Source organism: Oncorhynchus kisutch, unplaced genomic scaffold, assembly GCF_002021735.2.
Source record: "Oncorhynchus kisutch isolate 150728-3 unplaced genomic scaffold, Okis_V2 Okis01b-Okis20b_hom, whole genome shotgun sequence".
Lineage (NCBI taxonomy): Eukaryota > Metazoa > Chordata > Actinopteri > Salmoniformes > Salmonidae > Oncorhynchus > Oncorhynchus kisutch.
The window spans coordinates 7,813,840-7,827,083 of record NW_022261978.1 but is presented as its reverse complement, the minus strand read 5'-3'; positions in this window follow the sequence as shown (position 1 = coordinate 7,827,083).

The window sequence follows — 13,244 nt, the reverse complement described above, 5'->3', positions numbered from 1 at the left end:
CAATAACAGTTTTATAATGACAGTTTTGAACGATTAAACAGCATGATCATTACGCAGGTGCACCTTGTGCTGGGGGGGGGGACAATAAAAGGCCACACTAAAATGTGCTGTTTCGTCACACAACACAATGCCACAGATGTATCAAGTTTTGATGGAGTGTGCAATTGGCATGCTGACTGCAGGAATGTCCACCAGAGCTGTTTCCAGATAATCCAATTTTTCTGTCTCTACCATAAGCCACCTCCAACATTGTTTTAGAGAATCTGGCAGTATGTCCAACCTGCCAGACCATGTGTATGGCGATGTATGTGTGAGCGGTTAGCTGCTGTCAATGTTGTGAACAGAGTGCCCTATGGTTGAGGTGGGGTTATGGTATGGGCAGGCATAAGCTACGGACAACAAATACAATTGAATTTTATTGATGGCAATTTTAATGCACAGAGATACCGTGACGAGATCCTGAGGCCCATCGTCGTGCCTTTAATACGCCGCCATCGCCTCACAAGACATGTCACTCTTTGAGCATGTTTGGGATGCTCCGGATCAACCTGTACGACAGTATGTTCCAGTTCCTACCAATATACAACAACTTCGCACAGCCATTGAAGAGGAGTAGGACCACATTCCACAGGCCACAATCAACAGCCTGATCAACTCTATGTGAAGGAGATGTGTCGCGTTGTTGGCAAATGGAGGTCACACCAGATATCGACAGGTTTCCTGATCCACGCCCCTACCTTTTTTTAAAGGTATCTGTTACCCACCAACCGACCAACCAGTCCATAGATTAAGGCCTAAGGAATGTATTTCAATTGACTGATATTCCTTATCTGAACTGTAACTCAGTAAAATCTTTGAAATTGTTGCATGTTACGTTTACATTTTTGTTCAGTATATAAACCAATTACAAAGAACAGTGGCTGCCGTTTATATCTACAACAAAAACATACGCCGAGAGAGAGAGATTTTCTGGTTGTAAACTGCTTTCCTAGTTGTATGTATATCAACTAACCAGATTACAACCAGGTAAAGGTGATAAAACAAGGAGCAGTATACAATGTCCAAGACGTGGTCTGGTAAACAATCAGAAACATTGTGGAGACGGGATAAAGTCAGCAGGATGAGGATTCATTAGCAGATCTCTGGTCATAATAGGTACATAGGGATTATTTTTCCATGACGTTGCACAACTTTCAGATATTCTATTGCCAAGGGCCAACCATACATTTGAGTTTTCCTTTGCAAAATGTTTGAAGATGTTTTTCATTGGTTGCTCTAATGCAGGGTTTCCCAACCCTCTCCTCAGGGACCACCTGACGTATCATATATTTGTTGTAACCTCAAACTGGCACAGCTGATTCCAATAGCCAACTATCTCCAAGTCCTTGACTAATAGAAATAGGTGTGCCAGTTCAGGGCTACAACACATTTGTGAAACATCTGGTTGTCCCTGAGGAGACAGTTGGGAAGTATTAATGAACATGACCCACCTCAAGGGCCTTGCTATTTATTGCAGATCTCCAACCAACACCCTTGGATGTAAAACAAGGAGTTGCCTTTTCACCGACTTTGTTTGCTATGTTTCTAAATGATTTGGCAAAAGAAATGAAAGAGTTAAATATTGGAGTGAGATATGAGGATGAAATGCTAAGCATTCCTTTTATATGCTATATGATATTATTTTGATGGCAGAAACTGAACAAGACCTGCAGAACATGTTATTATGTTGCAGTCACTTGGTGTAGAAGATGGAGACTCATGATCAACCAGACAAAAACACAGATAATGACTTTTAGAAAACCAGCTACTAAGAAATGTGCTTTTCAGTTTTGCTTTGGTGAAGACATTCTTGAGTTTACTAGCATTTATAAATATATGTATATTTTTTTTATTGATGGAACAAGGAAAAGGAACAAATTAAAACACTCCAAGATCTTGGTTGTGCCACGTATTCCAAACTGTATCAGACATGCGTGTGGCCTGTTCTGGACTATTCAGCAGGAATGTGTGATGCTAAGAAGTTTTTTTTTTTTTAAACAAACATGTTCGTAACAGAGCAGTACGTTACTTTTAGGTGTCCACAAGTTTGCACCTAAACTTGCAATAACTGGGGACATGGGCTGGGAACCCTGTGAGGTGAGATGGAAGGTGTGTATGACAATAACTGGGGACATGGGCTGGGAACCCTGTGAGGTGAGATGGAAGGTGTGTATGACAATAACATGGGCTGGGAACCCTGTGAGGTGAGATGGAAGGTGTGTATGGCAATACTGGGACATGGGCTGGGAACCCTGTGAGGTGAGATGGAAGGTGTGTATGACAATAACTGGGGACATGGGCTGGGAACCCTGTGAGGTGAGATGGAAGGTGTGTATGACAATAACATGGGCTCGGAACCCTGTGAGGTGAGATGGAAGGTGTGTATGACAATAACTGGGGACATGGGCTGGGAACCCTGTGAGGTGAGATGGAAGGCGTGTCTGGTGAGATTTTAGAATAGACTGTTGGAGATGCCAACTGCCAGAGTAGCTAGTAAAGTTTTTCAATGGGATCTATCCATAGGGGGAGCCTGGGCAACTGAAATGTCTGATCTATTTCAACAGTCTGATTGTAGACATCTGTACGAAAACCAAATGAAGGGAGACATAGATATGATTTAAAAAACAACAGTTGATGCATTATGAAAAAAATAGGAGATGAATCATAAACCCAAATTGAGAATCTTTTGTTTGATCAATCCCCTAAGGGATGGGTTGTCAATTGGTGATTTGACACAAAAACACAATTTAATTAATTAAATCATTCATTCATTCATTCATTCATGTTCATTCATTCATCCCCTACTCATCAATAGGGGGCAACAAAGGGCCTTTTTATGCCTACCACTGCAAGTGTTATTGGAGGTGCCTGAAAGAGATCCTAGAGGGGAATTGGAGGGAGCCTAAAGCATTGGGGAATGGGAGGAGCCTAAAGCATGGAGGAATGGGAGGAGCCTAAAGCATTGAGGAATGGGAGGAGCCTAAAGCATTGCCAAAACAAACAGTTAATAATAGCCACAGTTAACCTCTCCACCCTGACTGTTGTTAAGTTGGCATGTAGTGAGGGCTTTCCCTGACAGTTGTTTGACTGGCTTAAATAGACAATGTGTGCGAGAGTTTTAGGAGACTGGGGATCACTGCAGTACTCCACAAGGACTTCCCCTGGGCTGGCAGGCAGTATGTATGGACCACCATGGTGTGTGTTATCTTTAGGAAACAGGCAGGGGATCACCACAATAGAAACAAGAAGCTGGTACTGTGTCCAGATGTGTCATTCAAACAAAAACATAAGCCAGCTAGCAATAAAGAGTTACCCTGCCAGACAATCTGCAAACCTGTAAATCTGTGGGAACAAGTGAGGAGCTCCAGAGGTCCTCTGTGGAGATGGGAGAACCTTCCAGAAAGACAACCATCTCTGCAGCACTCCACCAATCAGGCCTTTATGGTAGAGTGGCCAGACGGAAGCCACTCCTCAGTAAAAGGAACATGACAGTCCACTTGGAGTTTGCCAAAAGGCACCTAAAGACTCTCAGACAATGAGAAACAAGATTATCTGGTCTGATGAAACCAAAAATTGAACTATTTGGCCTGAATGCAAATGTCACGTCTGGAGGAAACCTGGCACCATCCCTACGGTGAAGCATGGTGGTGGCAGCATCATGCTGTGGGGATATTTTTCAGCGACAGTGACTGGGAGACTAGTCAGGATCCAGGGAAAAATGAACAGAGCGAAAGTACAGATAGATCCTTGATGAGAACCTGCTCCAGAGCACTCAGGACCACAGACTGGGCTGAAGGTTCACCTTCCAACAGGACAATGACCCTAAGCACACAGCCAAGACAAAACATGAGTGGCATTGGGTCAAGTCTCTGAATGTCCTTGAGTTGCCCAGACAGAGCAAACATCTCTGGAGAGACCTGAAAATAGCTGTGCGGCGACGCTCCCTATCCAACCTGACAGAGCTTGAGAGGATCTGCAAAGAAGAATAGGAGAAACTCCCAAAATTCAGGTGTGCCAAACTTGTAGCGTCATAACCAAGAAGACTGGAGGCTGTAATCGCCTTCAAAAGTGCTTCAACAAAGTAATGAGTAAAGGGTCTGAATACTTATGGAAATGTGATATTTCAGTTTCAGTATAAAAACTGTTTCAGTATAAATCCAAAAAACTGTTTTTGCTTTGTCATTATGGGATATTGTGTGTAGATTGATGAGGAAAAACAACTATTTCATACATTTTTGAACAAGGCTGTAATGTAACAAAATGTGTAAAAAGTCAAGTGGTCTGAATACTTTCTGAATGTACTCTATTGGTATGGAGGCTGCATGTATTTCTGACACAACCTTTCTGAACATGGACATATTGGGCTTGAAAAATGATCTGCTTTAGTTTGCTTACTGAATCTCTGCCATGGACTGCATGGGATCAAATTGGAGTTTCAAGAACAGCTCAGCAATGTGGTTTGATACCATCTTTATGACGCAGTGTCATGAAGCAATCCCAAATGACTTCAGGCTGCCAGTTCTGGATCACGGTCATGTTTGGAGACGGTCACTAGGCAGGGGGTAATAACTGTGGACTTGTTTGTCCAAAGATTTGTACAACTTGCTGTAAAACACAACAACTCCCCATTTGATCCAAGTGTTTCTCCTTGTAAATGTATTAGGTTCCTATTACATGCATCCCTCCATTGATTTCACACTGCATGCTGAAAGGTGAACACCTCATACCTTTACTGTGGACCACAGAGAGATCCGATACAGGCCAGCACATTATTTTGACCTTATAAGTCAGCCCTGAGATCCTCACATTGCTGACACCGTAATAGATTTACAGAGAGATATGTGACCTGGAAAATAAGATCTGAATTATCCGAGCCAAGCTTGTTGGTTTTGTGGATCCATGCCACAGCATGTGACATTTCACTCCCAGATTTAGATCTTTAATGGGTATGACATTTTAATGGATTGAATCATGTTAAAAAAAATGCTGACGTGAGCCAAGGCTCTGGGGCGTCTCAGGCAAAACTACTATGCAGGTCATTTTACAGAACAAAATGTATTGGATCAGCAGTTACTATCCGATCCCCCCAAGGCCCTGCTAAAATACAAATGTACAATAACCATTTTATAATGACAGTTTCCTCAACTGCTTAATGACATCTGTCAGTTAATAACAGTATATCAGGGGGCTTCAACTCCTATTCTGGACAGCCCATCCACATGGAGTGCAGGCTTTTATTCCACCCCAGCACTAACACAGTGGGTTCAAATGATCATAACCTTCAATTTAGCCCTGAATTACTAGAAATCAGGTTGGAATTCCTATGAGTTTGGAGCCATCAGCAAATGAAGAAGAATATAATTGACCATTCTAAAATGGAGATAGCCTCAATGGCACTGCCCATGCGGTCACAGACACTATAATGACACAGATACAAATATGAGTCTTCTATCTATCTGTTGTTAATACACAGTATCTGCCCTCTCATTGTCTAAATTGTTCCCACCTCGTCTCCTCCCACCTGCTTTCCATCTTTGAGGACATGTATTTCCAATGTTAGAGTGGTCACTCTAATTTCTTGTCAATATAGTATACAATCTTTGGATAAATCAACTTGTTGTGAAGAGTCATGCCACTCCGACAGGACTCCCAATTGCTCCTAATTACCCTAGGCCACGCCCCTTCCCTCCACACCTGTTCCCACCTCCTAATCACCTGTTCCCACCCTTTTCCACTCCTTTCATTTCCCATATAAGCAGCATGCTTCTACCCGAGTACTAGTTCATGCTGGTTGATGCCTGATTCTGTCTGTTCTTTGTGTGGGACATGAGAAAGTAATTCTGCCTTGAACTTGCCCTATGTTAATCCTTATATTCATGCTAAATGCTATTGCTCCTATGTAATGTTTATGACTGTAGCTGTACTATGCCACTACTTGATTTTCACAGGAGCAAAGTGGAGCTCCAAAACGCTAAGACATTAAGGTTCCCAACACAAGCCTTCTGAATGAATGATAGAAGTTCACCCAAATACCAGAAAATACCTTTTATTTGTAATATTACTCTTTTGATTGAGTTAATGGTTAAGTTCTGATCTTTGATAGGGAAATATTTCATGTACAAAACCACAAATAGCTTGATTCCAATGAAATGCTAGACTCAAATATAGAGACCAAGTCTTACTGATATAAAGAAGTGGTTCACTGCACTCAGTTAGGATAAATGTCCCACTTGATTTCACTGCACTCAGTTAGGATAAATGTCCCACTTGATTTCACTGCACTCAGTTAGGATAAATGTCCCACTTGATTTCACTGCACTCGGTTAGGATAAATGTCCCACTTGATTTCACTGCACTCAGTTAGGATAAATGTCCCACTTGATTTCACTGCACTCAGTTAGGATAAATGTCCCACTTGATTTCACTGCACTCAGTTAGGATAAATGTCCCACTTGATTTCACTGCACTCAGTTAGGATAAATGTCCCACTTGATATCACTGCACTCAGTTAGGATAAATGTCCCACTTGATTTCACTGCACATCTATTAAAGTACTAACACCAGTTTGTACACGTGATAAGTTTCCTTGATAAGTCACACTGCAAAAGGGTATAATATTGGCCTTAACCCACGAGATGACAAGCCAATGTCACATGGGAAGGGGTTTGTCTAATGTTTAAAAAGACAACTTTATGTTTCCACAACCTAACCTTCCCATCGGCCTTTACAAGCCCCAACTCCAAGTCCTAAACCTTAATCAAACCCTCATGTGCTCTGTGTTCCTGTTCCGCTGTGTAATACATACTGAACCTGGATTCTTAATCTCAATCTCCTCATTGCATTCTGACCAATGAAAACGTCTTATTTTGGGGGGATTTGCCTGTATTGTGTTGTTAGGTATTACTGCACTGATAGGAACATTCGCATTTCGCTGCACCTGTAATAACATATGTAAGATATTTGCTACGTGACCAATAACATTTGATTTACAACTAATCGTGATCTTCAATTTAGCCCTTAATTACTTTAAATCAGGTCCAGTATGTTAGTGCTGGAGTGGAAGAAATACAATTCATTTAATTCAGGAAGTAAACTGAAATTAAACATTTTCACAATGCGTTCCTTTTAAAAAAATATTTCAGTTAACTTCCTGAATTGACTTGAAATTACCCCTGATATGCATAGTGAGAAGACCCATGGCTGTAAAGTCAGTTGAGGTCTTTGGGGAAAAATGCACAGTTGTCTAGTTGGGTATGACAGCTGTACATATTCCTCTGACACTGATCTAAGGCCAGTTTTATCCGGGAGGGTAACTTCTGCCCAGAGCAAGTTTGGAGCTGAACATGTCCCTCAAATACAAAAACGCAGGTCATAGATCATGCAAGATCTTTGCACATTAAAATAACTGAATGTCATAAACATTTAGTCTGCATGGTGCTAATGTTCTCTCCACCCACAAACATGGCAAGTAAATATATTGTCTAATAAGTGTCATCAGTGCCAGAATTAGGCTGCGTTGGCAGATATATCAAACAATAAATCCTGGCTGCAGTGAAGAGGAGAGCACAGTCCAAGAAATGAAAAGGCCTTTCCCCTCATAGCTCAGCCACATAATGCCAGGATATACATGGTGGTCTTCCCTTCATGGCTCAGCCACATAATGCCAGGGTATAGATGGTGGGCTTCCCCTCACGGCTCAGCCACATAATGCCAGGGTATAGATGGTGGGCTTCCCCTCACGGCTCAGCCACATAATGCCAGGATATACATGGTGGGCTTCCCTTCATGGCTCAGCCACATAATGCCAGGGTATACATGGTGGGCTTCCCCTCATGGCTCAGCCACGTAATGCCAGGGTATAGATGGTGGGCTTCCCCTCATGGCTCAGCCACATAATGCCAGGGTATACATGGTGGGCTTCCCCTCATGGCTCAGCCACATAATGCCAGGGTATACATGGTGGGCTTCCCCTCATGGCTCAGCCACGTAATGCCAGGGTATAGATGGTGGGCTTCCCCTCATGGCTCAGCCACATAATGCCAGGGTATACATGGTGGGCTTCCCCTCATGGCTCAGCCACATAATGTCAGGGTATAGATGGTGGGCTTTCTGCAGTAAGGATACATGTATTTCATTCTCTATGAGGTCACAACAGTCTTTCCTCTTCGATCTCACCACAATATCAACCTGTTTCAATATGCAGGGGAAATGTCCCTGATCTTACCTGTTTCAATGCGCAGGGGAAATGTCCCTGATCTTACCTGTTTCAATACGCAGGGGAAATGTCCCTGATCTTACCAGTTTCAATGCACAGGGGAAATGTCCCTGATCTTCCCAGTTTCAATACACAGGGGAAATGTCCCTGATCTTACCTGTTTCAATACGCAGGGGAAATGTCCCTGATCTTCCCTGTTTCAATATGCAGGGGAAATGTCCCTGATCTTACCTGTTTCAATACGCAGGGGAAATGTCCCTGATCTTACCTGTGTACGTTGCGTATTTGGCTTTTAGGTAGGTTGTACATAATATGCACTAGATGCTCGTCGAACATCTCATTTCAAAATCATGGGTATTAATATGGAGTTGGTCCCCCTTTTGCTACTATGACAGCCTTCACTCATCTGGGAAGGTTTTCCACTAGATGTTGGAACATTGCTGCGGGGGCTTGCTTCCAATCAGCCACACAAGTGAGGTCTGGCACTAATTTGGGTGATTAGGCCTGGCTCGCAGTCGGCGTTCCAATTCATCACAAAGGTATTAGATGGGGTTGAGGTCAGGGCTCTGTGCAGGGCAGTCAAGTTCTTCCACACCGATCTCCACACCACACAGACCTCACTTTATGCATGGGGGCATTGTCATGCTGAAATAGGAAAGGGCCATCCCCAAAGTGTTCCCACAAAGTTGTAAGCACAGAATAGTCTAGAATGTCATTGTATGCTGTAGTGTTAAGATTTCCCTTCACTGGAACTAAGGGGCCTAGCTCGAACCATGAAAAACAGCTCCAGAACCTTTATTCCTCCTCCACCAAATGTTAGAATTGGCGCTATGCATTCGGGTAGGTAACGTTCTCTTGGCATCTGCCAAACTCAGATTAGTCCGTCGGACTGCCAGATGGTGATATCAGAGTTCAACCTCCCCTGGTCTTCATTAAGTACCTGTGTGTTATCAGAGTTCAACCTCCCCCTGCTCTTCATTAAGTACCTGTGTGTTATCAGAGTTCAACCTCCCCCTGCTCATCCTGGACATCCAATGGAATTTTTTGTGTCGTTTTGTTCCTAACTTATTAGGTTCCAGAACTGGAGAGTATGTCATATCTGTATCTACTCACGGTTTAATAACTGCCCTCCCTGATATCTGTGTTAGAAGAGGCAGTTGTAACGGTTTTCTAGTGGTGATGAAGGAGAGTCGGACCAAACTGCAGCGTGTCGATTAAGATTCATGTTTAATCAAATAAAGAAACACGAACACTACACAAAACAATAAACGAAACCGAAACAGCCTCTCTAGTGCAAACTAACCGAGAGTACACATAGGACACTAAGGACAATCACCCACGACAAACTCAAAGAATATGGCTGCCTAAATATGGTTCCCAATCAGAGACAACGATAAGCACCTGCCTCTGATTGAGAACCATTCCAGACAGCCATAGACTTTGCTAGATAACCCACTAAGCTACAATCCCAATACCACCACCAAAACCCCAAGACAAACACACCACAATTACAAAAACCCCATGCCACACCCTGGCCTGACCAAATACATAAAGATAAACACAAAATACTTTGACCAGGACGTGACAGCAGTCTTCTATAAAACACATGCTTTCTTAGATGGCCTCTTGTATTCCTATCTTTACACTGTATAAATAAGTGCTCCGCTCTGCACATTACAGACCACAGGTCCCTTAACTCATCATTCCAATAAGGCTTGTTGTTCAGCTTGTAAACCTTCCTGACTTGGGGGTGTATTCTTTATTCAGATAATCCCCCCCCCCCATCTCAAAATATCACAAAATGTTTCATACCAATCGTATAAATCAAATTGTGTCTCTTGAAATCCAAGCAGAGTTTTAATGAGTTCTCTCAGTGTGCCATTTCAGAGCATAGAGTGTGAGCATAGATTGTGACACATTTATTTTCATACATTTAGCCCTTTGTAGGGTATGCATATTTTGCCCTGAGTGAAGCTCAGTTATCGCTCAGAAAATGTATGTCCAACAGAAAAGGTCATAAATAAAGGTCATCATTGAAGCCAGTTCAGCTGCTAAGCGGTTAACTTCAGAGTGTAATAAACGTTTGAGGCAGTTATATCGCTGTCAGCAATATGAGTGGAAAAGATTGTTGAAATACTGTACTGGTGATATGTGTCATAAGAATCCTACTGGACCCTTTTAGCCAACTGAAATGTGAGACAAATAAAAGTGCCTCTAGAATCTTTAATAGATCATGGGTGAATGAACACTGGTGAATGAAAACATTTTATTTTGCCTAAGTTTAACATTCCTTCATAGACATTGTGTGTTCAACTTAATAAAACACATGTTTAACCATCTCAAGAGGTAAAAAAAAAAATAAGTGGCTATTAAGTAACAGGGTGGACCGTAACAGAGTTTGAAATCAGTTGTGTGGAACAGGGAAGGGCAATTGAATGCAAGCTTCACAATTATTATTTTTTTGTTTATCTATGGTAAGAAGATTGAATGTAACTCTTGACCCCTTTAGATTTCCACCACAAAACAAAAAGAGTAGAACCAGCTCACCTGCTTTTACACCAATATTTGAAAAATATTACAAATATTTTAAAAGGAATAGATTCATCATATTAAAACGAGTTTTAACAGAGATGCAGGGAGTCAGGAAGCAGGTACAGTGGTGAGTTTAATAATAATGAACATGGAGAGATTCAAAACAAGAGCAATACACTACATGACCAAAAGTATGTGGACTGCCTTCGAACATCTAATTCCAAAAATCATTGGCCCGAACCATGAAAAAGAGCCCCAGACAATTATTCCTCATCCACCAAACTTTACAGTTGGCACTATGCATTTGGGCAGGTAGCGTTCCGCCAAACTCCGATTAGTCTGTCGGACTGCCAGATGATGAAGCGTGATTCATCACTCCATAGAACGCGCTTCCACTGCCCCAGAGTCCAATGGCGGCAATCTTTACACAACTCCATCCAACGCTTGGCGTTGGGCATGGGGCATGGCTTGTGTGCGGCTGCTCGGCCATGGAAACCCATTTCATGAAGCTCCCGACGAACAGTTCTTGTGCTGACTTTACTTCCAGACCGTGGCAGCTCTAGCAGGGCAGAAATTCGACAAACTGACTTTGTTGTGCCACGTTGAAAGTCAATGAGCTCTTCAGTAAGGCCATTCTACTGCCAATGTTTGTCTATGGAGATTGCATGGCTGTATGCTCGATTTTATACACCTGTAAGCAACGGGTGTAAGTGAATTGCCGAATCCACCATTTTTTTTAAAATATTTTTTTACCCCGTTTTCTCCCTAATTTCGTGGCATCCAATTGTTTTTTAGTAGCTACTGTCTTGTCTCATCGCTACAACTCTCGTACGGGCTCGAGAGAGACGAAGGTTGAAAGTCCGATACACAACCCAACCAAGCCTCACTGCTTCTAACGCAGCGCGCATCCAACCCGGAAGCCAGCCGCACCAATATGTCGGAGGAAACACCGTGCACCTGGCAACCTTGGTTAGTGCGCACTGCACCTGGCCCGCCACAGGAGTCGCTGGTGCGCAATGAGACAAGGACATCCCTACCGGCCAATCCCTCCCTAACCCGGGCGACGCTAGGCCAATTGTGCGTCGCCCCACGGACCTCCCGGTCGCGGCCGGTTACGACAGAGCCTGGGCGCGAACCCAGAGTCTCTGATGGCACAGCTGGCGCTGCAGTACAAGCGCCCTTAACCACTCTGGGTCTTCCTTTCCTGTGGCGCTCCTCATAAGAGCTAGTTTCATCACAGCTCTTGATGGTTTTTGTGACTGCACTTGAAGAAACTTGAAAAGTTCTTGAAATGTTCTGTATTGACTGACCTTCATGTCTTAAAGTATTGATGGGCTGTCATGTTCTTGCCATAATATGGACTTGGTCTTTTACCAAATAGGGCTATCTTCTGTATACCACCCCTACCCTGTCACAACACAACTCATTGGCTCAAACACATTAAGAAGGAAATAAATTCCACAAATTAACAAGGCACACTTGTTAATTGAAATGCATTCCAGGTGACTACCCCATGAAGCCGGTTGAGAGAATGCCAAGAGTGTGCAAAGCTGTCATCAAGGCAAAGAGTGGCTACTTTGAAGAATCTCAAATCTAAAATATATTTTGATTTGTTTAACACTTTTTTTGGTTACTAGATCATTCCATATTATGTCATAGTTTTGATGTCTTCACTATTATTATACAATGTAGACAATAGTACAAATAAAGAAACCCTGTAATGTGTAGGTGTGTCCAAACTTTTGACTGGTACTGTATGTACTGTATATATATATATATGAAGTGGTTGATAAGGATTAATGCCACTAAAGTTGAACTAAATAAGGCCTAGATTTTCATGAAAACTGTATTAGTTGTAGTGGGGCAACATGGACTCACTCCATTACAGTATTTGGAATAAGTTTAAGAAATAAAACATTTCTAATTGTCATAATTATTAGTAATTTAGTGACATTTTATTCAGAAACAAATATAACATTAAAAAGTAATGTAATGGGAGTGTGGTGTTCCTGGAAGTGGGAGGTGCTTGCTAGTGAGACACAGACACACAGAGGTCTCTCCTACAATCCATGTCCTTTCCCAGAGTGGTCCATAATTAACTTTTGCCTGGTTGGCACTTCCAACCAGATATAAGGAGGCTGAGGCCCCAGCATCCATAAGTCAGATACCTTCTTCCTCTGTGGTAAGACCTCTACACCTCCTTAGATGTTTATATGTGTCTCATCTTTACTCAGCAACTTAGGCAGTAGCTAACTGCACTGTTTGAAGTGACTTCTGCATGTCTCTTGTAAGATTTGACAATATGCAATCAAGTGGCATTTATAAAAAATATATATATATATTGTATTGTGTTTTACTTTAAATGTATTTTATTTCAAAATCAGTAACGTTCATTTACTGTCAAAAGTGGTGCTCCTGCACTTATTTGTAAATTGAGGTGGTGTTCTAGAATGTAACT